Here is a 21,912-nt window from a genome sequence, read left to right as displayed (position 1 = left end):
CACTCTCAAAACATTCCCACATGGCCCTCATCTTCTTCCACATAGACCCTCATTATAACCTCTGGCTGGAGATTTCCATGAGGGGTGCAGTGCAAGAGAGTGTCCAAAATAAGCTCCCTTGGCTCTCATTTGCCTAAAGTCAGGGTGGCCTGAACACCATTTCCATGAACCAGGAGTGATAAAATACACCTGCCTTTACTACTGCTCTGCATCTCCAATTTAAGGCCTACTGACTGTGGAGTTTAGATTCTTTATGGGAATTGGAATCATGAGAAAACCTAAGCACCTCTGCATGGTTTTGAAGAATTTATTTGACCCAAAGGATCCCTGTACTCACTTGATGGATGGCTGCAACCTAATAGAGAAAGGAGAGAGACATCATCCACAATGACTGAATTTTGCCATTTTGGTTTTGGATGCACACATGGAATCTTTCTTTAGATTCATCCGGTGCTGAGAATCTAAGCCACAGCCTCACACAGGGCCAAGAGGCTGATTCAGACACATCCCTTTCAAAGCAATTAAGCAAAGAGCCACAGGTGATACCCATTCATTTCCATATGAAAACTGTTTTCTTCATGCTTCACAAAGGGGTGGCCTGAGGCAAAAACCTTCCTGTCATTCAGTGAAACAGAAAAATAGGTAAGAAAAAGGCACAAAGCACGGTTTCTCCACTGAGACTTACCTGGTCACACTGATATCTGAGTTTTCTAAGATGCTCGCCATTACCTTCAGCTATTCAGTGCATAGCCATGTGACAGAGCTTGAGGTGGTACCTATCTTTGACACAAAACCATGAGACTATTCTGCAGATTGGCCAGAATTCAGGAAGAAAACAGGAACTTAGGAAGATAGCAGGTGTAGCCCATCGATAAGGCAACCTGCAGTCCAGTCATAAATTGGGCAGGATGAATGCTGGGAAGCTTTCTACTAGACAGGACACATACATTGATGCATTCTCTTTTCTAATGTCTACAACCACGGACACAGTGGGATACACAGACATAGAAACACTCGCCTTGTCAAACGACTATCTAGAAACAGTCCGCTGCAAACCAGACATACCACCTTTCCTACATATTCTCAGAAAATGAGACAATACCACAAACTCACACCCACAAACACAAAGGCACCTCCTTCCCCCAAGTAAGTCTGTGAATATCCAGAGTGTCCTATGACCGGCGGGCCATACTATGTTCCCCCGAAATGACCTGTACTGTGTCAGATCTGGTTTCCTTGGCCAACTCTGTGAAGTTGTTAGGAGCCAGCGGTGAGCCACTACCTACTTACTCTGGAAAGGCCCGTCTTCAGAGCTCTCCTGGTATTTGGCCATCCTCACATCAGTAGGTACCAAGAAAGACAGAATCTGTCATTGGTAAAACTAAACCTAAACAAGTAAGCCCACTGGGACTGGGACTGGGACTGGCTCTAGGTGCCTGGCTTCCTGGATCCCAAGTTCAGAGAGTTCCATCACAAAAGAAGTAAGGTAGGTCACTTCCTTCAGGAACTGAATGAGGTCAATGCCTTGGCAAACACTTTGTTCTAACAGTTGCTTCCAAGGGTCCCATGAGATGGAGGCTGCCCCTAATTCCTGTGACTCTGTCACAAGTTAGAATGGTATATCAATCATAAGCACACGGGAACAGCTCTCCACACAGGCCTGGTTTGGTCCTCTTCTCTACATTGAGAAGAAAGTGGCTGATTCAGACACACCCCTTCATCCTGACAAGGTTGTTTGCCATGGAAGATGACTTTTGCTCTCTCAGGTCCTTCAAGCTGCCTACCTCTTTTCCAGGGATCATGTCTGCATGGACCTTTGAGGTTCTCAGCAGTTGGAAGATCCCCTACATTCCTGTATTGTAAGACCAATTCTGTCCCTGCTCTTCTGTAAAGTTAGATTGAGGGAACAGTGTATGTTTATGGTCAATAACATGTTGGATTTGGTTTAGGAATCATTCTGCAGAATGAATAATGGTATTTGAAACTGCGATATTTACAAGAATATATATGTGAAATATAAGTATGAAACCATAAATCTAGGTAACATTTGAAGCCCAGAAGGGCATTGGACCCATGATTGTGATACTTAGGATTGAATTACATTCTGCACAGAGGTCTCAGATAAATCAATATACAATGGCATAAGAACTTGTACCTTGCATGATTGAACGTAGAAGAGAACATCCAGTCCAAAAAAGGATAGTCGGTAGGATTAGGAAGATAGTCGGTAGGTTTACAAAGAAGAGTGAGTATAGGATTAGGAACAAAAGTTTATTTGCAACAGGTTATCGATTAGAGTGTGAATGTAAATGTCAGCACATGTGAAGAGTCAGTCACAATGATGAACTGGGAAAAATATGTAGGAAACAGATAGAAATAGAGCCATTATGAAATCAGGCAATGTATAAAGTGAGGGATAGGATTAGAAATTTTCAGTAGGGTTGAGTTTGAATATATAATCTTAAGAAGAAACAAATATGTAATCACCAATAGGATTGACATTTGAGAGCATTAGGCAACCTGGACATGGATGTTTTTAGTAACCCATGTTTACTTTCCATTTAGACTTTGGTACAACATAAGCGTGACCTTTGCATTTTGTGTTCCGAATATTTCTGTGATTAAATGTATAAGTAGATCAGGTGACATTAGTATTTCTTCCATCATTTCAGGGAGCAATATTTTAAAGACGTAAAAATTAGTATTGGGGGTACAAAGAAGTGTACACTGTGTCTATGAATATAGAGATAATGCATGAATAGACCATACTGTGAATAAATAATATAACTCGTTCCACTTTAAATAATGGATTAAATTTTTATCTGAAAATATATAAGAAATCCTATATTGGTATGCAATCATTAATTCCAATCACTTATTCATCTAATGGTAATATCAGAGTTATAATTTATCATGAATTTTATGTGAGTTTTGCTTCAAAAGTGATTATGGAAATTGAAAATAATGTGTTTGGAAAGAAGTCTCATGAAAAGACCAGTAAGGAAACATGGAAGAATACATGTGTCCTGAAGCAGGAAGTGATTGAAAGTGAAACAAATTCCTATAAATTTGCGAACTGGTGGGGAAATCTTAAGGGCCCCTCCCAGCTCTCCCTTGAGCACGATAGCCAGACCGAGGGAATTAGGAGTGGCACGGGACTCGTGGCGCAGACCTCCTGGCAACTGCTCCCACCAGTGCTGACAATTGAGGTCTCTTGCTCCAGCTTCCGGGGGCATGGCTTCCGGAGAGCAAGCAAATTTGCTGGGGGTTCTCAGGCCCAAGCTGTACAAACTTAGGGTCTGAGGGAGACAAACAGGGAGAGTGTGCCCAGGTGTTCATGAAAACTGTTCTCCCAGGAGCAGCAGACCTGGCATGTAGCCAGTATTGTGGTGAGTGTCACAGGTGAACAGGGCCTGGCTTGAGGAAACACAAGAGAAGGCCCTAGGCACTCAGGATTGAACACGCACCCAGTCTGGGAGGAAGAGCTGCTGCACAGTAATTGGTTCCCACCTATTGAGAGTAGAAGCTTGGCCCAGTGGGCACAGCTCCACCTACTGGAAAAGAAGTTTATTGCAATCTATTACTGCATTTATTATTATTATTATTATTATTATTATTATTATTTTAATTTGGGTTTTTTGTTTTGTTTTGTTTTTGTTTTTTTTGTTTTCTTCCATTTTCATTTTTTGTTGTTGTTTTTTAATTTTTTAAAAATGTTTTTAATTTATTTAATTTTTTATTTTTTTGTTATTATTTTTTTAAATTTAAATTTAAATTTTATATTATCATTATCATTTTTTAAAAAAAATTCATTTTCTTTCTTTATTTTCTATTTTTTCTATTGTCTTTTCTTTTCCATTTTCTTATTTCCCCTTCCTTGAATTCTACCTGCCTACTCTCATTCTCTTTAGTGACTTCTTCCTTTCCTTTCTAAAATCTTTCCTCCCAAGCATCAAATAAATTTATAAGAGTTTAGGGAGTGTATAATAAGACACATATTTCATATTTTGATAAATCTTGAGAGTGATATATATATATATATACACACACACAGAGAGAGACATTAAAAATAGCAATATATATGCAAACGAAATTCACCATGAAATATATATCATCCACAGATACAAAAATATTTATTTTACTGAACATGGATTTATGTATAATATTGTTCAACTAGGAAGCTCACTCACATTTGAATAATCAGTTCAAGCAGTATTTAGGAGGAGTGATCTCTTCTTCCAATTTGTATATGTCAAGTCAGCCACCTCACAAGAATATACGTGTGGTACCTGGAAGGATTCAATATGTGCATATAAAAATACGTGTGCTGAATAGGCTACAGAGAAAGAAGGACAGGAATTCACTTATTTCTTAACTTTAAAAACACATGGAGAATTATTTCAACAAATAATTGACTAGATTTATAACTGCTACGCTATATTATGCAAAAGGCAACTCCAACTATAAAACATGCCTCCTCTGAACTGCTTGTATTTCTATTCTGTTTGTGTTATTTTTCTCCATCATAATAGAATTAGTAGTCAGAGTCTAGTAGGGTATGTGTTCATGTCAGGGATTCAGTATTTCTAATGGTAAATAGGTAATTGAATACAATGTGTATGCAAATATGTGCTACACGAAAATCTTCCCACTCTCAGCCAGAACAATGCCTTGACATTACCTTCTCTTCAAGTAAGACACAATTAGAAGAGAAGAGTAAGAAAATCTGTGAATATGTATGAGGAATGGAAAATACTCAGGAGTTCACAAATTTGGAGGTAGTAGAGGAGTTTCAAAAAGTAAGGGACATGGTAAACACTCCACAAACATGAAGCTCTGCTGGCCTAAGTACTTTTTTAGAAACTGCCTCTAAGGGTGGGCACTTGAAATATATGATGTTGTCAGGAGATTTAGTTCCTTTGTAGAGAGACCATCAAAGCTGGGTCTGCATCTATGTGACCTGGAGGACATGTTTCTTATTTTCCAATGAACATGAGGAAGCAGTGCTGAATTCTCTCTTTGTAGGTAAACTATGGCCACTGGGGTCTAAGTGTCTCTCAGTGTGGACTGTGAAGGCCCTTGGTCATCCTCCACTTTTCGTGGTGTTTCTCGCTCCTCCACTGAGAGTTTGGTATTTGCTTCACGAAATACAAGGAGTTAAAATGAAATACACTGGTGGAGGGAGTTCTTTAAGGTGTGGTGAGTCAGGGTCTGCAGGAGAATGCACCAACCAAGGTTCTATCCCATGTAGATTGCCCCTGTTAGAATAGCAACATGATTCTGAACATTGCACTGAATCCTTTCCATATAACAAGATGCCTTTACATATATGGGTCTGCTGGCTGCACCATGTCAGTCACAAGCCATTTGGAAGCCAATGGCAGATCCACATGGTCCCACCACAGATTTTTTAATCACACAATTGCGTACCACTGCTCTAGGCCAACTACTCACCAGGCTCCAACTTACTGGTATATCTGTTCCACACCATTTTCATGAAACCAAGTCAATCAAGGCAGTGTCTGGTATAATCAGGATAAGAAACAGGACATCCAAAGGTTCTCCAGTGCCAGCTGATCATGGAAATATCAAAAATTTCATGGTAATTTTCTAGCCATTTTTCACGGATGAAATTTGAGGCTCTGAGGGATTCAATTAATTCAGGAACCATTAAATGGTGAAGAGCTAATTTCAATGAAAGCTCTGGAGCACTCTCACAGGCAAGGCTTTCTTAAGAGTGGCCAAAACGTCACATGAAGACAGGCCCATTGAGATATACAATGTGAGGTCCATGTGTGTTTTGAAACTCAAATATGGCTGCCAAATCTTTAAGAATAATTTCATGTAATATCCGGGCTGAGATTCCCAGTGTTCTTTGGAAATCCAACCTGGGCCTAGATCTCAGGTTCCATGGGCGACTCTCATACGTGGCCTCCTAAAATCACAACACAATTCATGGCAATACTTCTCTGAGATCAGTTTCAGAACTCAGTCTCTAAGGGGAATCACACCAGAGTTCAAGCCCAGGTGGACCCAGTCATCTCTTCCAATCGCCACACAAATGACCACAATTAAAACCAAAACACTCCCACATGGTTCTCATCTTCTTCCATATAGACACTCCTTATAACTTCTGTGTGGAGTTTTCCATGAGGGGCACAGCCCAAGACAGTGTCCAAAATATGCTCCTATTCCCCTCATTTGCCTAACGTCAAGGTGGCCTGGACACACTTTATGTAAATCAGGAGTGATCAAATAGGCCTGCCATTAATACTGCTCGGCTTTTCCAATTTGAGGCCTTCTGACTCTGCAGTTTAGATTCTTTATGTGAATTTGAGTCATGAGGAAACCCAAGCACCTCTGCTGAGATTTGAAGAACTTATTTGGCCCAAAGGATCCCTATTCTCACTTGATGGAGTTCAGGATCCTAACAGAGGAAGGTAAGAGAATTCATTCACAATGAGTGAACATTTTTTGCCATTTTGCTTTTGGATGCACACATGGGATCATTCTTTAGATCCATCAGGTGTTGAGAATCTAAGCCACAGTCTCACACAGGGCCATGAGGCTGATTCAGACACATCCCTTTCCAAAGCAATTATGCAAAGAGACACGGGTGATGCCCTTCATTTCCATTGGAAAATTGTTTTCTTCAGGCTTCCAAAAGAAGTGGCCTGAGGCAAAGACATCCTGATATTCAGGGCAACAGAACAATAGGTTAGCAAAAGGCCCAAAGCAGGTTTTCTCCACAGAGACTTTCCTGGTCGCACTGATATCTGAGATTTCTCAAATGCTGGCCATTCCTTTCAGGTATCCAGTACATGGTCATGTCACAGAGATTGGAGGTGGTACATATCTTGCACACAAAACCAAGTCAATCAAGGCAGTGTCTGGTATAATCAGGATGAGAAACAGGACATCCAAAGGTTCTGCAGTGCCAGCTGGAGAGTGGCCAGAATTTAGGAAGAAAACAGGGACTTAGACAGGTAGTAGGTGTTTCCCATCCATATGGAAACCGCACTCCATTCATAAATTGGGCAGGATGAATGCTGGGAAGCTTTCTACTAGAGAGGACACATCCATTGATGCATTCTCTTTTCTAATGTATAAAACCACGGACACAGTGAGATACACAGACATAGAAACACTCACCTTGTAAAACGACTTACTAGAAACAGTTCACTGCAAACCAAACAAACCTCCTTTCCTACCTATTCTCAGAACAGAGACAAAACCACACACCCACACTCACAAAGGCACCACCTTCCCCCAAGTAGGGCTATGACTGTCCGGAGTGTCCTCTGACTGGTGGACCATACTATGTTCCCCGGTAATGGTCTGTACTGTCTCAGATTTGGTGTCCTTGTCCAACTCTGTGAAACAGTCAGGAGGCAGCGGTGAGCCATTATCTGCTTAGTCAGGAAAGGCTCCTCTTCAGATCTTTTCTGTCATTTGGCCATCTTCACATCAGTCGGTACCAAGAAGACTGACTCTGTCCTTGGTGATTCCAAACAAATGAAACCACTGGGACTAGGACTGGGACTGAATCTGGGTGCCTGGCTTCCTGGATTTCAAGTTCAGAAAGTTCCATCAAGAAGGAAGTGAGGTAGGTCACTTTCTTCAAGAACTGAATGAGGTCACTGCCTTGGCAACCACTTTTTCCTAACAGTTGCTTCCAAGGATCCCATGAGATGGAGGCTACCCCTACTTCCTTTGACACTTTCACAACTTAGAATGGTATATCAACCTTAGGCACCCGGGATCGGCTCTCCACATAAACCTGGTTTGGTCCATCTTCTCTACATTAAGAAGAGAGAGGCTGATTCAGACACAACCCTTCATCCTGACCAGGTTGTTTGCCATGGAAAATGACTTTTGGTCTCTCAGGTCCTTAATTTCTGCCTACATCTTCTCAAGGAATCATTTCTGCATGGAACTTTGAGGTTCTCAACAGGTGGAGGATTCCCTACATTCCTGTATTGTAAGAACAAATCTGTCCCTGCTCTTCTGTAAAGTTAGATTGAGTGAACAGTGTATGGTTAGGGTTAATATCATGTTCAATTTGGGTTAGGAATCATTCTGCTGGATGAATAATGGTATTGAGAACCTGCGATATTAATAAGAATATAGAGGTTAAATATATGTATGAAAACAGAAATTAAAGTAAGATTTGAATCCTAGAAGGGCATTGGGCCCTTGTTTGGGATATTTAGCTTTGAATTACTATCTGCACAGAGGTCTCAAATAAATCGATATACAATGGCAGAGGAATTTGAACCTTGGATGATTGAATGTGGAAGAGAACATCCAGTCAAAAGGGATAGTCCGTAGCATTTGGAAGATAGTAGTTAGGTTTAGCAAGTAGAGTTAGTATAGGATATGTAACAAGAGTTCTTTAGCAATATTTTTTCGGGTAGAGAGTGAATGTAAATATCAGCACATATGAAGAGTCAGACACAATGATGAACTGGGGAAAATTTGTAGGAAAGCAGATAGTAATAGAGACATTAGGAAATCAGGCAAAGTAAAAAGTGAGTGATAGGATAAGACATTTTCAACAGGGTTGAGTTTGAATATATAATCTTAGGAAGAAACAAATATGTAGTCACCAAAAGGATTGACATTTGAGACCATTAGGCAACATGGACATGGATTTTGTTAGTAATCCATGTTCACTTTCCATTTAGGCTTTGGTACAATCCTAAGTGGGACCTTTGCATTTTGTTTCCAGATATTACTGTGATAACATGTATATGTAGATCAGATGACGTTCCACCATTTCTAGGAGCAGTATTTTGAAGACGTATAAATTAGCATTGGGGGTAAAAAGAGGTGTACCCTGTTTCTATGAATATACAGATGATGCATGAATAGACCTTAATTTCAATAAATAATATAACTTGTTCCACTTTAAATAATGAATTTAATTGATATCTGAAAATATATATTAGAAATCTTATATTGATATGCAATCATTCATGACAACCAGTTATACACCTAATGTTAATATTAGGGTATGGTTTATCATGAAGTTTGTGTGAGTTTTGCTTCAAAAGTGATTATGGAAATTGAAAATAATGTGTTTGGAAAGAAGTCTCATGAAAAGGCCAGTCAAGGAACACCGAGGAATTCATGAGTTCTGAAGCAGGAAGTGATTGAAATTGAAAAAAACCATGATAAATTTGCTAACTTGTGGATGAAATATTATGATATGAATAAACTGAAGAAATAATAATGTATTAGTGTTGAATAAAAATGAACATGAAAATACACATCATGTCCCATAGGAATCTACTTGCATTGATGTTAAACTGGGTCAGTTACAGTAGAAATATTAGGATTCGTGTGCACCATTCACCAAAGTTAGTTTTCTTTTTTTTTAATTTTTATTGATGGTTGATCAAAACATTACATAGTTCTTGATATATCATACTCCACACTTTGATTCAAGTGAGTAATGAACTCCCATTTTTACCCCATATACAGATTGCAGAATCACATCAGTTACACATCCATTGATTTACATATTGCCATACTAGTGTCTGTTAACCTCTACCCTCCCCGCTCCCCACCCCTCCCCTCCTCTCTTCTTTCTCTACCCCTCTACTGTAATTCATTTGTCCCCCTTGTATTATTTTTCCCTTTCCCCTCACTTCCTCTTGTATGTAATTTTGTTAACCCTGAGGGTCTCCTTCTATTTCCATGCAATTTCCCTTCTCTCTCCCTTTCCCTCCCGCCTCTCATCCCTGTTTAATGTTAATCTTCTCAAGCTATTAGTCTCTACTCTGTTCTTAGTTACTCTCCTTATATCAAAGAAGCCATTTGGCATTTGTTTTTAGGGATTGGCTAGCTTCACTTAGCATAATATGCTCTAATGCCATCTATTTTCCTGCAAATTATATGATTTTGTCATTTTTAAATGCAGAGTAATACTCCATTGTGTATAAATGCCACATTTTTTATCCATTCATCTATTGAAGGAAATATAAGTTGGTTACACAGTCTTGCTATTGTGAATTGTGCTGCTATGAACATCGATGTAGCAGTGTCCCTGTAGCATGTTCTTTTTAGGTTCTTACGGAATAGACCGAGAAGGGGAATAGCTGGGTTAAAAGGTGTTTCCATTCCCAGCTTTCCAAGAAATCTACATAATGCTTTCCAAGTTGGCTGCACCAATTTGCAGTCCCACCAGCAATGTACAAGTGTACTCTTCCCCACATCCTCGCCAGCACTTGTTGTTGTTTGACTTCATAATTGCTGCCAATTTTACTGGAGTGAGATGGTATCTTAGGTTGGTTTTTATTTGTATTTCTCTGACTGCTAGAGATGGTGAGCATTTTTTCATGTACTTGTTGATCGGTTGTATGTCCTCATATGAGAAGTGACTCTTCAGGTCCTTGGCCCATTTGTTGAATGGGTTATTTGTTTTCTTATTGTCTAATTTTTGAATTCTTGGTATAATCTGGATATTATGGCTCTATCTGAAGTGTGACGAGTAAAGATTAGTTCCCAGGATGTAGGCTCCCTCTTTACATCTTTTATCGTTTCTTTTGCTGAGAAAAAACTTTTTAGTTTGAGTAAGTCCCATTTGTTGATTGTAGTTATTAACTATTGTGCTATGGGTGTCCTATTGAGTTATTTGGAGACAGACACCACAGTATGTAGATCATAGCCAACTTTTTATTCTATCAGATTCCGTGTCTCTGATTTGATATCTAGCTCCTTAATGCATTTTGAGTTAACTTTTGTGCATGGCGAGAGAAAAGGATTCAGTTTCATTTTGTTGCATATGAATTTCCAGTTTTCCCAGCACCATTTGTTTAAGATGCTATCCTTCCTCCATTGCATTCTAGCCTCTTTATCAAATATAAGATAGTTGTAGTTTTTTGGATTGGTTTCTGTGTCCTCTATTCTGTACAATTGGTCCACCCGCCTGTTTTGGTACCAGTACCATGCTGTTTTTGTTATGATTGCTCTGTTGTATAGTTTGAAGTCTGGTATCGCTATACCACCTGATTCACACTTCCTGCTTAGCATTGTTTGTTCTCTTCTGGGTCATTAATTTTTCCATTTGAATTTCATGATTGCTTTCTCTATTTCTACAAGAAATGCCATTGGGATTTTGATTGGCATTGCATTAAACCTTTAGAGAACTTTTGGTAATATCTCCATTTTGATGATGTTAGTTCTGCCTATGCATTAACAGGGTATATTTTTTCCAACTTCTAAGGTCTTCTTCTATTTCTCTCTTTAGGGTTCTGTAGTTTTCGTGGTATAATATTTCACCTCTTTTGTTAGGTTGATTCCCAACTATTTTTTTTTTTTTTGAGGATATTGTGAATGGGGTGGTTGTCCTCATTTCCATTTCAGAGGATTTTTCACTGATATACAGAAATGCCTTTGAATTATGCATGTCGATTTTCTATCCTTCCCCTTTTCTGAATTTATTTATTAGCTCTAATAGTTCCTTTGTAGACCCTTTTGGGTCTGCTAGGCATAGAATCGTGTTATCTGCAAATAGTGATAATTTAAGTTCTTCTTTTCCTAATTTTATGCCTTTAATTTCTCTTGTCTTTCTAATTGCTCTGGCCAGTGTTTCAAGACTATGTTGAACAGAAGTGGTGAAAGAGGGCATTCCTGTCTTGTTCCAGATTTTAGAGGGAATGCCTTCAATTTTTCTCCATTCAGAATGATCCCAGCCTGAGGCTTAGAATAGATTGCTTTTACAATATTGTGGTGTGTTCCTGCTATCGCTAGTTTTTCTAGAGTTTTGAACATAAAGGGATGCTATACTTTGTTGAATGCTTTTTCTGCCTCTATCGAGATGATCATATGGTTCTTATTTTTAAATCTATTGATGTGATGAATAACATTTATCGATTTCCGTATATTGAAAAAGCCTTGCATCCCTTGATCATGGTGCACAATTTTTTTGATATGTTTTCATATCCTATTGGCCAGAATTTTATTTAGGATTTTTGCATTTTTCCTGAAATAGCTTGAACAGTATTGGTATTAGTTCCTCTTTAAAGGTTTTGTATAACTCTGCTCTATACCCATATGGTCCTGGGCTTTTCTCAGTTGGTAGTCTTTTGATGGTTTCTTCTATTTCCTCAATTGATATTGGTCTGTTTAGGTTGTGTATATCCTCCTGTCTCAATCTGGGCAGATCATATGACTCAAGAAATTTATCGATGTCTTCACTTCTACTATTTTATTGGAGTATAAGTATTCAAAATAATTTCTGATTATTTTCTGTATTTCTGAATTGTCTCTTGTGATATTGCCTTTTTAATCCTGTATGGTAGTAATTTGAGTTCTCTCTCTTCTGCTCTTCACTAGCATGGCTAAGGGTCTGTCAAATTTATTTATTTTTTCAAAGAACCAACTTTTTGATTTGTCAATTTTTTCAATTGTTTCTTTTGTTTCAATTTCATTAATTTCAGCTCTGATTTTGATTATTTCTTGCCTTCTACTTCTTTTGATGTTGTTTTGCTCTTCTTTTTCTAGGATTTTGAGATGAAGTATGAGAGCATTTATTTGTTGTTTTTTTTCTTTTTCTAAGGAATTAACTGCAAGCATTGAATTTTCCTTTTTGAACTGCTTTCAATGTGTCCCATTGATTCGATATGTTCTGTCTGTGTTTTCATTTATCTCTAAGAATTTTTTAATTTCTTCCTTGATCTTCTATAACCCATTGATCATTCAGTAACCTATTGTTAATTCTCCAAGTGATGAATGATTTTTTCTTTTTTCTTTTATCATTGATTTTAGTTTCATTCCATTATGATCAGATAAGATGCCTGGTATTATCTCTACTCCTTTATATTGTCTAAGCATTGCCCTGTGACATAATATATGATCTATTTTTGAGAAGAATCCATGTGCTGCTGAGAAAAAAAGTGTAACTGCTTGATGTTGGGTGGTATATTCTATATATGTCAATTAAGTCTAGGTTATTAATTGTGTTATTGAGTTCTATAGTTTCCTTTTTCAACATTTTTTTGGAAGATCTGTCCAGTGGTGAGAGAGGTGTGTTGAAGTCTCCCATGATTATTGTATGGTGGTCTATTAGACTCTTGAAATTGAGAAGAGTTTGTTTGATGAACATAGCTGCACCATTATTTGGGGCATATATATTTATGATTGTTATGTCTTGTTGGTGTATGGTTTCCTTGAGCAGTATGTATTGTCCTTCTTTATCCCTTTTGATTAACTTTGGCTCGAAATCTATTTTATTTGATATGAGTTTGGACACTCCTGCTTGTTTCCGAAGTCCATATGACTGATATGATTTTTCCAACCTTGCACCTTCAGTCTATGTATGTCTTTTCCTAACAAATGTATCTCATTTAGGCGGCATATTGTTGGTTCTTGTTTTGTGATCCATTCTAGTAGCCTGTGTCTCTTAATTGGTGAGCTTAAGCCATTAACATTTAGGGGTATTATTGAGATATGTGTTGTTCTTCCAGCCATATTTGTTTATTTATGTTACTAAACATGGTTTGTTTTCCTCCTTGATTATTTTCCCCCCTTTACTGTCCTACCTCCCACTGTTGGTTTTCATTTTTATTTTCCATTTCCTCTTCCTGTAATGTTTTGCCGAGGATGTTTTGAAGAGATGGTTTTCTAGCTGCAAATTTTTTAAACTTTTTTTTATCATGGAAGGTTTTAATTTCATCTTCCATCCTGAAGCTTAATTTCGCTGGATACATGATTCTTCATTGGAATTTTCTTTCAGTGTTTGAAATATGTTATTCCAGGATCGTCTAGCTTTCAGAGTCTGTGTTGAATGATCAGCTGTTATCCTGATTGGTTTATCCCTAAATGTAATCTGCTTCCTTTCTCTTGTAGTTTTTAAAATTCTCTCCTTATTCTGTATGTGGGGAATCTTCATTATAATGTGTCTAAGTGTGGAGGTCTTATGATTTTGCACATTCAGCATCCTGTACGCTTCTAGGATTTGGGATTCTGTCTCATTCTTTAAGTCTGGGAAGTTTTCTCTTATTATTTCATTGAATAGATTGCTCATTTCTTTGGTTTGGACCTCTATACCTTCCTGTATCCCAATGACTCTTAACTTTGGTATCTTTATGTTTTCCCATATTTCTTGGATGTTCTGCTCATGGTTTCTTAACAGTCTTGCTATTCTGTCTATGTTCTTTTAAAGTTGAAATACTTTGTCTTCATTGTCTGATATTCTATCTTCTAAGTTTTCTACTCTGTTGGTAGTATTCTCAATGAGTTTTTAAGTTGGTTCATTGCTTCCTGCATTTCTAGGATTTCTGTTTGTTTGTTTTTTATAACCTCTATCTCCCTGTATAGTTGATCTTTGGCTACTTGATTTTTTATGTAATTCATTGTCAAAGTGATCTTTCATTGTCTGATTTTGCTGTCTAATGTCTTCCTTGAGACTCCAGATTATCTGAAACATGTATATCCTGAATTCTTTAGCTGACATTCCATCTGCTGCAGCTACTACCTCTTCTAAAGTTGAGTTAACCTGCGTTGCTTGTGGTGCTTTCTTTCCTTGTCTTTTCATACTGCTCACATTACTTTCTGCTTGGTGAAACTGTTATGTTTTTGAAATTTTCCCCCTATATATTTATATTGCTCTTGTGTAGTGGAAAAGTCTCCATTGCTGGGGCGTTCGGCGGCTGTGCTACTCCTCCAATTTGGGTGATCTGACTACCACGCTGACCGGCCGCAGGGCCTGTTCTGCCTGTTGGTCGCAGGTCTGCGTACCTTTCAGGAACGGGTGGTGGCTCTGCTCTGCACCTCCTCCAATTGGTGAGACGTATCTACCACACCCGCGGACACCTGGGCTGCTTCTGCCGGTCAGTGGCAGGTCTGGCATAGGACCTTGTACCTTGGATGATTGATTGTCAAACAGAACTTCCAGTCAAAAAGGGATAGTCGTTAAGATTAGGAAGATATTTGTTAGGTTTAGAAAGGAGAGTGAATATAGGATTTGGAACAAAAGTTCTTTAGCTATAGGGTTTCAGGTATAGAGTGAATGTAAATGTCAGCACATGTGAAGAGTCAGTCACAATAATGAACTCTGGAAAATATGTAGGAAAGCACATACCAATAAAGACGTTGGGAAATCTGGCAAAGTATAGTCCGTAGTGAAAGGTTAGTAAAATAAGTACTTGTCACTTCCTGTTTTTCTGTATGCTTAACAAAACACTGTTGAAATCTTGAGAACTGTTTGCTAAACTTGTTTCCAGAATGTGCTGTCCCCAACTGCCAAAATGCAGAATTTACTCCCTCACCTGGGTGCACGCAAACCGCTCACTTGCCCGGACCCATCAATAAACTTCCCTCCCTGCACTCTCAAAGGAAAGTATATAAGCTCTGCTTAAGCTGTTCTCTGGGCTCTCTGCTCTATTCAAGTGAGCTCTGAGGCCCAGCATGCTGGACCCCCAATAAACCCTTTGCTTTTGCATGAGACAGTCTCTTGGTGGTCTCTTTCGCCGATTCTCGCCGACCTTTCATATGGTGGTTCCACCGAGATCTGGCAGCGGTAGACAAGAGACCCCAAAGGGCTCCTCTCAGGGTAAGTAAGGTGATTCTATCTGGTTTCAGGTATCAGGTTAGGGCTTGGCAAAATGGCTGTCGATGAAGAGCATGAGCTCTTTCCGAGGGTGGCTGACAGTTGTGTCACAGAGCCACAGGCCACATCCCTGGGGGACGCCACAGAGGACTCGGGAAATCGAGGAACAATAGTCTCTTTGACTCATTGATATTTTGTTTCAGACTCGGTATTGCCAGCCCATCGGGTTTTGTTGGCTATTCAGTCCTGGTCTCAGTATTGGACGTCCATTTTCTGTCTTTATTGTCTTGTCTTGTCTGTGTCATGTGTTGTTGCTTTTACTGTTTGTGTATCTTTCATTATGGGACAGAGCACTTCAATGCCTCTGTCTCTGACCCTTGATCACTGCACCAAAGTCTGCTTAAGGGCTCAGAATCTTTCTTTTTCAGTAAAACCCTGGACCTGGCAGGTTCTCTGTGCCTCAGAATGGCCCACCTTTGGATTCAGATGGCCCCTAGAAGGATCTTTCTAATTCAGCTAATTTAAAAAGTCAGAGATATAGTCTTTCAGCCAGGGACACTTAGCCATCCAAATCAACAGCCATATATCTTAACTTGGAAGGACCTCTGCAAATCTCCTTCTCCATTGGTGAAGCCTTTTCTTACCCGTGCCCCCGCTCTTTCTCTTTCCCACATGATCTCTCAAACCCTCTTCTCTTCCTCCTCCTCTACCCTCTGTTTTCAATAAGTCACAAGATTTGACTCTACTGGACTCTCCTTCCCCTCTTTATCCCCTCCCCTTGTACCCCAACCCCCAACACCCTCTAAGTGATTTCCCTGCTGCTGACTCAGCCTTTCCGCCATTGGAGGAAGCTAAGCCAGCCCAGCGCCCTCCAGATAACTCCCCTGCGGCACACACAGCCCCTCCTACCCTGGAGGAAGCTGGCCGGGCTAAAGGACATCACCAGCGGCAAATGATTGAAAACCCTATAACTCCCGTGATGCTCCACCTCAGTCCCTATGTGCCAATGATTGACGATGGCAATGGTGTAAAAATGCAAGCCTACCAGTACTGGCCTTACTCCTTTTCAGACCTATAAAACTTGAAGAATAACAATTCTCCTTTTACCGAAGACCCCACCCGGCTCTCAGGTCTGGTTGACTCATTAATGTTTTCACACCAGCCTACTTGGGATGACTGCCCACACCTCCTAGGGACTCTCTTCATGACAGAGGAACAAATGAAAATCCTCCTGCAAGCTAGAAAAAAATATCCTTGGACCAGATGGGTGACGGACAACAACTTCCCAACATATTCAAAGCTTGCTTTTCCTTGAACCGACACAACTGGGACCCCAACACCTTTCAAGGTAGGGAGCAACTGTCCACTTATCGCCGGGCTCTAATAGCGGGTATCTTAGTGGCCGCTAGGTGACCAACTAATTTGGCCAAGGTAAGAGAGATTATTCAAAGGCCTGATGAATCTCTCTCTATGTTTCTAGAGGGAATTATGGAGGCATATAGAAGATATACTCCTTTCGATCCTCAGGCGGAGGATCAAAAGGCATCTTTCACGATGGCATTTATTGGGCAAGCTGCCCTGGATATTAAAAGAAAGTTACAATGCTTAGATGGATTACAAGATATGACTTTGAGAGATTTAGTCAGAGAAGCAAAGAAGGTATACTATAAGAGAGAAACTGAGGAAGAGAAGGGAGCAAAGTGAGGATAAAATAAATAAAAGTCAGACTAAGGCATTGACTAAGGTCCTGGTAACAACAAAAAATAGGCCAGAAATTAAGAAACATGGAGAACGGAAGGGATACCTGGGCCCACACTAGAGGCCACCCCTAGCCTCAGATCAATGTGCCTACTGAAAAGAAAAAGGACACTGGGCTAAAGAATGCCCTAGAAAGAGACAGCCACACCAGTCAGACATTCTGACTCTGGAGGATGACTAAGAAAGTTGGGGCTCAGATCCTCTCCCGGAGCTCAGGGTAATTTTTGAAGTCGGGGGACCCCAATAAACTTGGGGCAATATACTCAGACCTTAAGGCCCCAATGGGCCCTCTATCAAGTAAAAGGTCTCTAATTCAAGGGCCTAATGGCAGTAAACATCAGGCTTGGACAACTAAGAGGACCTTGGACCAGGGGAAACGAAAAATTCATCACTCCATCCTAGTAATCTATGAATGCCCGGCCACATTGATGGGCAGAGATCTGCACACAAAGCTCCAGGCTAAAATAACTTTTAGCTCTGAAGGCTCCCAAGTGGAATTTCTAAATCCTTCAGTAAATTCTCCTTTAGTCATGGCTCTAAATATATCAGTAGAAAATATACATCAACTCAATAACCTTGGTTTAAAGAAACTGCATTCATTCTTGAAGTATCAAGAACAGAGTTTTCCACTAACTGACTCATAGCAAAAGGTAATAACTGAATGGGTAACAAAAGCCTGTTGGGTCCATCAATTGGTTAATGCTTACCCTTCCAAGCTTCCTGCAGGAAACAGACAAGGACAATTCTGGGAAGTTGACTTTACTGAAAATAAGCCAGCAAGTTATGGACTTAAATATCTCCAAGTCTTTGTAGATACATTTTCAGGATAGATTGAAGCCTTCCCCATCAAAAAAAATAAAAAAAGAAAGAAAGAAAGAAAAAAGAAAATATAGAAACAGCACAAATGGTGGTCAAGAAGATCCTGGAAGATATTTTCCCAATGTACGGCCTTCCTAAAGTAATAGGGTCTGATAATGGACTGGCATTCGTGGCCCAGGTAGGTCAGGGGTTTGCCAGGACCCTGGGGATTAATTGGAAGTTACATTGTGCTTATAGACACCAGAGTTTAGGACAGGTAGAAAGAATGAATGGAAACATTATCGAGACCATAACGAAATTAAACTTACAGACTGGCAAAAAAGATTGGACTATGCTCCTGCTTTATGCACTGTTTCATGCAAGAAATACTCTCTCTGTTTCTTTGTGTAACCTCACCCCCTATGATATTCTCTATGGGTCCCCCTCCTCCAGTAAGGGACCTAACCCCAACTCTAAGACCTAACGATCCCTTAGACACCCCCTTGCTTGACAGACTTAAATCTCTTGAGAGAACTCAGGGATACCTGTGAAACCAGATGGCCACTGCCTACCAACCCGGGGACGAGGGGACTCAACATCAATATCAAGTAAGAGACTTCGTCTATGCAAGTGGACATCAGGTGTCATCCCTGGAACCCCGCTGGAAAGGACCATAGCAGGTGCTCTTTATTACACCTACAGAAGAAAAGGTAGACAGAATAACTTCCTGGATCCATACCTCTCATCTCAAGCCTGCGACCTGTCCAGACTCTGGCTGGAAACTGGAAAAACCTGGTAACCCTTTCAAATTGTGTATTTGCCGTGTGGATAAGGCTATAGACTCTCCCCTTGACCACCAGTAGTCCTAACCCTCATCATCCCATTCAGCAGCAATGGCTGATCACAAATCCTATTGGACAAGAAGTATTGTGTATCTCACATACAGCCCACTTAGGGACCTGGTGACCATCTCTCCACCCAGACATTTTTCATCTGGCTATAGGTCTTTCCTATTGGGATATCCCTGATGAAGAGGATCCCACTAAAATTCCATTAAATACCTTCCATACCCATAGATAATGGAAACAAACGTTATGGATGTAGGGACACGCCGAGCCAGATGCAGGTGGGCTAGCCTTGATTACTATGTTTGCCCGGCGGACTATCAAAGCCACAAACAGTCATGACTGTGTGGGGGGAAAGCCGACTTCTTCTGTAAGTCATGGGGATGTGAGCAGACAGGGACTGCCTGATTGAACCCAAACTCCTCATCAAATTCTGTACACACAATTAGCAATATTACCAATTAGACAACAAAAAGCGATGGCCCCAGAGGGGTCTCTAGATCCTCAAATTCTGCCTGACCTTTATAACTTCTACAAGTGCTGAAAAGGGTGAAAGGAGATTCCTCTACGTGTAGGCCTTTTCCCTCCTTTGCTCACATCCTGAACAATGCTTCTCCAATCGACCCTCACCCGCAGCCTTCTGCTCCAGACTCTCTGCTGTTATTCCCACATCAGCAACCTGATTTCTCCCCTTCAATTACTAGACCAAAGGCGGAACATCTGCCAGTTCTCAGACCATTGCCCCCTTGCTGATGGAGCAGGTCCTGAGCTACCCCACAATTCCCTCACTCCTCTCTTCTCCTGTCAGTGCCTGCAACGGGTCCCACCAGGTCCTCTTACCAGCTAACCCAAAGCTCAAACCAGCTGAGGGGAGCCCTCAGACCCCTATCCAAGATGTAATGAAAATGGCCTTTAAAGTTGCTTTGTCATCACTGAAAAGAGGTTACAAAGAATTTAAAGTCCCTCACAGGCTTTTTGGGATACTAACTCCCGTCTTCCCCTCTGCTCTACCTGTTCTACTGCTCAAGATTTGTTGCTAGGAAAATCCCAAACCCCTTTCCCATTATTCTTTTACATCTCTCCTACCTCATTCAGATCAATGGAGCTGCTCACAGCCACACCTTCCCCATCTTCCCCCTCTGTACCAGGCCTACAGAAAACTCTTAACTGACCTTCTCCAGAAATCTTCACCATGACTGACTTTAGGACTTTCAGCAAAAGAGTCCCTATAAATGAGTTCAATGTAGGTAAACTTCCTCTTTTTGTGTTGCCCTGTTCTACTAGGCAACTGTCTAAAAAAAATCAGCACTACTAAGCTAGACACCCCCTTACTAGTTTTTCACAAAATATGTGAAGAAGGCCTCTGGCCTTGAGCTGGGGCTTCACAGAGATGGCTACAATTGTAAGATAAAGAAGATACTAACTGGGCTCCATGGTAACAGATAGCAGTGGGAAACAATTAAGGGAATAAAAAGCTCTTCCTCACCCAGGTGTCCTTGAAAAGTTAACATGCCCAGAACAGTGGAAAGAAACAGAAAAAACCTGCTTTTTGTAAACTTCTGCAGGCTGTGAACTTCTGAGCCCCTTCCCTTACATGTTGGATACAAAATTCTGAAACTACCTAAACTTGGGTATCAGGGGATTAATTGATTACAACAGAAGTAATGCCCCCTAAATCTGGTTGCAACCAAATAGGACTGTTTCCCTGTCTTTGGTACTATCTTAGGTGCCTTGCCTTATCTGTCCCTACAACAGCATAATTCTATATACTTAAACATTGCTTATGTTTTCATGAAATGGTCAACAGATGTGATTAATTGTGTAATGGTGCAGATGTTTCCCAGAGTGCTCTATCATGACGCAGGTTCATTTGAAGATCAAATAGGGGGGCATAAAACCTGGTTCCACTGGGAACATATATCCCTCACTTTAGCCATCCTATTAGGAATACGAGTTGCTCAAGGGGTGGGCACAAGAACCACTGCCTTGGTCCATGGGACAAAACAAATGACCCAAATAGAAACAGCAATAGACCAAAACTTAAAGATATTATAAACCTCCATCACAGCTTTGCAGGAATCTTTAACCTCTCTCTGTGAAATTGTTTAACAAAACAGTGGAGGTTTGGACCTCCACTTCATGAGAAAAGAGGGCCTTTGTTCTGCATTGATGGAAGAATATTGTGTGCATGCCGACAATACTGGAGTTGTAAAAAAATCTATGAGTAAATTAAAAAGATGAATTGAATAGCGTCAACGAGAGACAGAGGCCCAAAAAGGGTGATTTGAATCTTGGTTCACACAGTCCCCCTGGTTAACTACGCATTTATCAACCCTGGCCTGTTCAATAATAATCCTCATATTATTGCTAACTAGAAAACTCTGTTTGCTCAATCATGTAATTTCTTTTCTCCAAGCACCAATTGGACAAGTTAAACTTATGGTAATACCCCACTAGCAGACATATAATGTGACACCCCCCAATGATCACTTTTATGATTAAAAGTATCCAGAAGAAGACATGGTGAATGAAAGATTAATAAAATATGTACTTGTCACTTTCTGTTTTTCTGTATGCTAAACAAAACACTGTTGAAATCTTGAGAAATGTTTGCCAGTCTTGTTCCCAGAATGTGTTGTCCCTAATTGCAAAACTACAGAATGTACTCCCTCACCCGGTTGCACGCAAACTGCCCATTCGCCATGACACATCAAAAACTTCCCTCCCTGTGCTCTCAAAGGAAAGTATATAAGCTCTGCTTAAGCTGTTCTCAGGACTCTCTGCTCTATTCAACTGAGCTCTGAGCTCCAGCATTCTGGACCCCCAATAAACCCTTTGCTACTGCATGAGATAGACTTTTGGTGGTCTCTTCTTCCGACGCTCGCCTGACCTTTATTTGGATGATTGAATATATTAGAGAACATCAAGTCAAAAAGGTATAGTCGGAAGGATTAG

The 21,912-nt window shown here is 40.2% G+C and overlaps 1 pseudogene; it reads right to left on the bottom strand.

Annotated features, from left to right (window-relative positions):
• LOC143640728 (eukaryotic translation initiation factor 5 pseudogene) overlaps positions 1–21,661 on the bottom strand; it is a 31,864-nt pseudogene extending 10,203 nt beyond the window's left edge.
• Positions 21,662–21,912: the final 251 nt, after the last annotated feature.

This window comes from Callospermophilus lateralis, unplaced genomic scaffold (assembly GCF_048772815.1).
Source record: "Callospermophilus lateralis isolate mCalLat2 unplaced genomic scaffold, mCalLat2.hap1 Scaffold_600, whole genome shotgun sequence".
Classification (NCBI taxonomy): Eukaryota; Metazoa; Chordata; class Mammalia; order Rodentia; family Sciuridae; genus Callospermophilus; species Callospermophilus lateralis.
Note: the sequence above shows the minus strand (reverse complement) of the source record. Positions and strands in the feature narration are given on the sequence as shown.